This window comes from Cryptomeria japonica, chromosome 5 (genome assembly GCF_030272615.1).
Source record: "Cryptomeria japonica chromosome 5, Sugi_1.0, whole genome shotgun sequence".
NCBI lineage: Eukaryota > Viridiplantae > Streptophyta > Pinopsida > Cupressales > Cupressaceae > Cryptomeria > Cryptomeria japonica.
In genome coordinates, this window is record NC_081409.1 from 106,383,436 (window position 1) to 106,389,435 (window position 6,000).

Consider the following 6,000-nt stretch of genomic DNA (forward strand, 5'->3'; position numbering starts at 1 on the left):
GTGATTTGAGGGGTTCTTCTTGTATGGTATGAGATAGCAATCCACAGAGCATATTCAACTGTAACATGCAATGTTCAACTAAATTATCGAGAGATGTAACTGAGTTTCTAAATTGGAAAAATCAAATAACATCTAATTGCACAGTATTAAATATAAAATAATAAATAATATTATCGAGAGTTATCTTTAGATGAGTTGCAATATTGCTTTTATAAGCATTCCAAACGGAACTTCTCCAACCACCAATTTAGGGGAAAGTAACTAATTATATAACAACAGTAATAAACTACTAATAAACTACCAAGTCATTAAGGGACTTTATTAATGTAAATCTTAATATTCCAACAGTTTCAATTTATGTAACAATATATATAAGAAGTCAAATACTAGACATAACTAGTGAAAGAAAGATAAGCAACTACACACCTCCTTCAAGAGAACCTCATTTATAGAACATATAAATTAATAAACTTTTCTTTTCTAGTTCTTCTAATTTTCATATACATCTTTCTCTAATTGACGTGCACCTTTTATTTATTATTAATATTTTTTTAATTTATTTTTGTTATCCTCAGGGTATCCCCACGACTCAGCCCATCACTCAAACCTAGAACCTTGGCCCATCACTCAAACCTAGAACCTTAGCTTGGCCATTAACAACCAAGTTTGGGGCTGAGGAGAGAGGTGAGACTAGTCCCTGGGACTGCATGACAATCAACACTCGCCCCCAAGTGTGTGCGGCATAATAATTCACGGGCCAGGGAGTCGAACCCAAGACCTCGGGGAGCAAACCCAAGACTCAAGCCAACTCCGCTAGCCCACGTGGGGCAAAAAGGTTTATGGTAACACTAGTGAGAATCAAACCGAAGTTGTTGCATAGCGCCGAGATCATTAGCCTAACACTACGCCTCACGACTCACCTTCACACCAACTCGGCTACTCATGCACCCTTATTTATTATTAATATTATTAGTGTATAAAACACTTATATTCATACAATATAGAGTTGTCCCTAGAAGCCTCCCCAATATTCAAATCATAGTTGAAATGGTTCTAATAAAAGACACAATTATGGTTATCTCATAAACAAATCCAAGGCCTATATGCACAAACGAGCTTACCTTCTCTCATGGAACATCTATGATGTGTATGAAATTAATAGAACTTTGAGTTGGCTCTTTCAAAGATAGGGCTCCTTCAATTGATGGATAATAAGAGAAACAAATAGCTAGATCCCTAGTAATGAAAATTTCGAAGTAAGTAATGTAACTAGTTCCATATTATCACTCCCTACACACATTTACAACCCACTAAGCAAAATAGTTTGTTGCATTGAAATGATATCCAACTCTTTGAGTGGAGGGCAATGCTAAAATTGGAGATTATATGATCATGTTGGAACGGAATTATTAATTCATGAAACCTTAGAATGAGCTTTGAGACCTTCAAAATTTGTAGGAAATGTTCCTTCATGTGATTATTGGAATAAAGGAGTTCATTTGTCACATCCTTGTTGCAAGAAAAATAGATGTTTATGTTACTTATTATATTGTTTTCAAATAAAACAAAAATAGGATTCAAATTTAAATTACAAAATTATAAGCTAACATGAACCATAGATTTTGAATATTTGCAAGAACATGGAGGCACTGAACACATTAATGAGGTATGGATGGGAAGACACATTTATGGTGACATCATAAAATTTTGGTGGGGGAACAAAGTCAAAGCATATAATAAGTAAATTAGTAATAGGAAGCTCTATTAGATGAGTCGTAGACTCTTGTTAGAGAATTAAGGAAGATTGATTTGGCCACAAACAACCTTTATCTCATGGTTTTGCTAAAGACTTTGATTGACTTGGGCCATGAGATCTTGGCCCATTTGAAGTCCAGGGCTTGCTAGAGGTGAAACAATAGTGCCATTGCTAGGCAAATTAAAGGCTTGCATTTTGTTAGAGGAAATTAGAGAGAACCATCACGTGCTTGTAATTTCTCCATTTGTGTTGCTTTGTCTTTACGAAATGCATTGTCATGCCCAAATTTGCACATGGACATGAAAGTAGAAACATCAAGTTTTATTTTATTTAAAACATCACTTTGTTAGAAGTACAGTTGCCATTGCACCAAAAGATCGACCTGTTAATGCCTAATACAACCACTAGACTTATAGAATCCACATGAGGTGGTTAAGCCATGTCACAAACCCGAGCGTTGCATTGCACAACACAAAGAGACCAAGGGCACACACATTTTTAAGGGGGTAACCTAATTAGGATATGATGCCTCTACATGAGATCTCTTAACGAGGACCTCCATGAGGTATGTACCCCCTTTAGGTTCCTAAGTGATAGCAAAATAGTCATGCCTCCAAGGCGTGACCTAAACAACTACAATTATAGTGAAACCCTAGCCAAACTAATATTATGATTTAAAACTTGAAATCATTTAACTAATTGATCAAATGATAGTTAAAAGAAAATAATGTGGCTAGGATAAAATACAATTTTAACAATACATTTTCTAGTTTTAAAATTGTACGATATGCAATTTAAATTTGATTGATGAAAAAATTTACAATTCTAAGAATAATGCAAAATCTAATTAAAACAATAATTACTTAAAAGCATTTTTCAAAATTGAAATTAAAATTTATTTGCCATTAATTTGTATTTAACTTAAAATTTAAAGTTGATTATTGAATTTAATTTAGTTCATGACAATCAATTTTTGAAACTGGATTATTTAATTAATTCATTTATCAAATTGCTAAAGATGCAACACATTTAATCAATTAAATAAGATGATAAACAATTTTTTTTTTTGATCAGTAATTGTTTCTTAACTATATTAATATATCGAGATTTAAACCTGACCCGAACCAGGTGAGGCTACATCAAGGGAGCCCCCTCCCCAAACCAAACAAGGCACCAAGGTGCAATGCCCTTTAACGGGCCAAACATTACATACTAGTTTTAGTTCCACCCTTACCATGAGAGCAGAGAAGCATATTGAAGGAAACTTCCTCTTTAAATCTCTTGTCTCTCTTCCTCTTCACCTCTATCCAACCTTCCTCCTTACTCCTAGTTTCTTGCATCTCTTTCATTGCTTTATCCACTAGAACCCGCCTTATGTTCAGGCTCCCTGTCCAATCTTGATTTTCATTTTTCGCTAGTCCTTCGCAATATTGTGCCTTTGGACTAAATTATGCCCTCAAGTCATGATTACTATGCTTATATATTCTATAATCTCTCATACCAGTAGAAACATTGGCATAAGCCAAAGCCCCGAAATCTCCTTCAGGCATAGAAGGGGAGATGATAAACAAATATTACCTAATGTATTCATAACCAGTTAACCATCAATTAATATTTAAACTAAAATTCACCTTTTCCAAAAGTAATAAAGATCTAATCCAGCTCATAAAGAATTAACTAACCTAAAACATCATTAAGGACCCCAAACTCTTGAGAGAAACACTAAAGTCCTAATGTTCAACTTTAAAGAGCACTTTCCATCACAACTTCCTCATTTATTTCAAGAGACAAGTAGAGGGAGAAAGGGAAGAGAAGGGGAAAAAAAACCCTCCAAGATAAAATAATTTTATTTTTTCTAATTTGTTTCATTTTTTATATAACTTAATTTTCCCACAAAAATATATATCCTCGTTATATATATATTTGTGTGTGTGTGTGTGTGTTTTGACATTTCCTAAAAGTTGATTGACTTTTTTTAATAAAATGAAGGAAAGGCATGAGCGTAGGCGAGTGGCCTTGTGGGAGGTTGTGACCCCTTCACAAGGTGTTGTAGCTCCCCACATGAGGTCGACTTCACACACACACACACACACACACACACACACACACACACACACACACACACACACACACACACACACACACACACACACACACACACACACATGTTTTGACATTTCATAAAAGTTGATTGACTTTTTTTAATAAAATGAAGGAAGGGCATGAGGGCAGGTGAGTGGCCTTGTGGGAGGTTGTGACCCCTTCAAAAGGTGTTGTAGCTCCCCACACGAGGTCGACTTCCCTTGGGTGGGACAAGCCCTACCCTTAGTTGCAATAGGTTGTGGTTAGGGTTTGGTTCTCGGCCCCTCCTCACATGGTGCCAATGCCCCCTTTTTTTAGACATGAGCACTTTGTGTGAACATCCACATGGCACACTAGCATCCTCCAAATTCTAGTGGCCATTGTCACATTTCTTTCTTGTGAATATTCTAGAAGTAATGCCTCTACATATAGTGAACTTTTCATTTTGATGTAGAAGTGGATTTTGAAGCAATCTCTCTCTCTCTCTCTCTCTCTCTCTCTCTCTCTCTCTCTCTCTCTCTCTCTCTCTCTCTCTCTCTCTCTCTCTCTCTCTCTCTCTCTCTCTCTCACACACACACACACACACACACACACACACACACACACATGCGTGTGTGTGCATTTGGTTGTATAACTTTTTGAAAAAGTTATTATTGTGAATACATCAAGTTTTTCCTCTCCTTGCATGGTAGATTGTTGAAGTTGGATTGTGAAGGACAACATCATTAAAGCTACAACAACTCAATATTATTCAATTTTTTCTCCATGAATAAGGTGATTTTTTTTTTTTCATTTTTTGAAAGTTAAGATGCATGATTTTTAAGTTTTTAAATTATTCAATTTTTTTTTGACAAATCTCGTTGGTTCAAATTCTTTATGATCCACTCTCTAAATGCAATTTTCCATGCTGCAATATTTATGTGGTAAATAATCCTTTTATTAAAAACTTATTGTCACATTACTAGCCTTTCACAAAAAAAAATATTTTTTATGTATTTGAATTTAATAAGTTGTATAAAATTAAGTTATGTAAAAAATATAACAATTGTCCCTTTCGTCAATTATGAAATAACATTTTAAGCTTAAATGGCAATTTTTTTTTGTTTTTTATTTTTTATTTTAAATTATAAACTATAATTATATATGAATATTATATTAAAATTATATGTAAAAAAAATATTTACTTTGTTATTTTATTTTCTAAATAAATATCCTATTTTATATCTATATAAATTAATGAATAGATAAATATGTTAAGGAAATCTATTGTACTAACAAAAGATGAATTTTACGCATATTGTCAATAAAAGTAAATGACCATCCCAAAAGAGTTAAACTGGAAAGTTGAAACCTGTAAAAACTATTCATTAATTTATGCATATGAAATGAGACATTTTGATTTTACATTTTTTGTTTTGTTGACTATAAGCCTTTTTTATCCATTCTTAAAACTTTTATCTCAATTCCTAAATTTACAACTACTCCATTTTCTAGTAAATTTATACTTTTCAAAATGTGTAATTATTATGAACATGTGTGAGAGTGAGAGAGAGAGAGAGAGAGAGAGAGAGAGAGAGAGAGAGAGAGAGAGAGAGAGAGAGAGAGAGAGAGAGAGAGAGAGAGAGAGAGAGAGAGAGAGAGAGAGAGAGAGAGAGAGAGAGAGAGAGAGAGAGAGAGAGAGAGAGAGAGAGAGAGAGAGAGAGAGAGAGAGAGAGAGATGATTTTTATATATACATTATTTTATAATACCCATATTCTTGCTAAATATATGTAACCAATTTTTAATAACTTAACATCAATATATATAAGAAAGTAATGTTATTAATATAATAATAATAGAATATTTCGAATAACAATATTTTTAGTTATTATAATATTAAAATTATTTATTTTAGTTAGGTTATGGTCATGCTCAGGTAATTTAACATTCTATCACTTATAAGTGGAATATAATTATATAATATTACAATATATCTTACTATTTCTAATACTATCTCATTTCTAAATTTTTTTTTACAATAAATATAATTTTAATCTACAATGTATATAACTCTAAGTTACAGTTATAATTCAAATCACATTGACTATTTCAAATTCAACCTTATGATTGCAATTTATGAATAGTTTAATAATCAACTAATTCAAACAAGATAATAATAGTT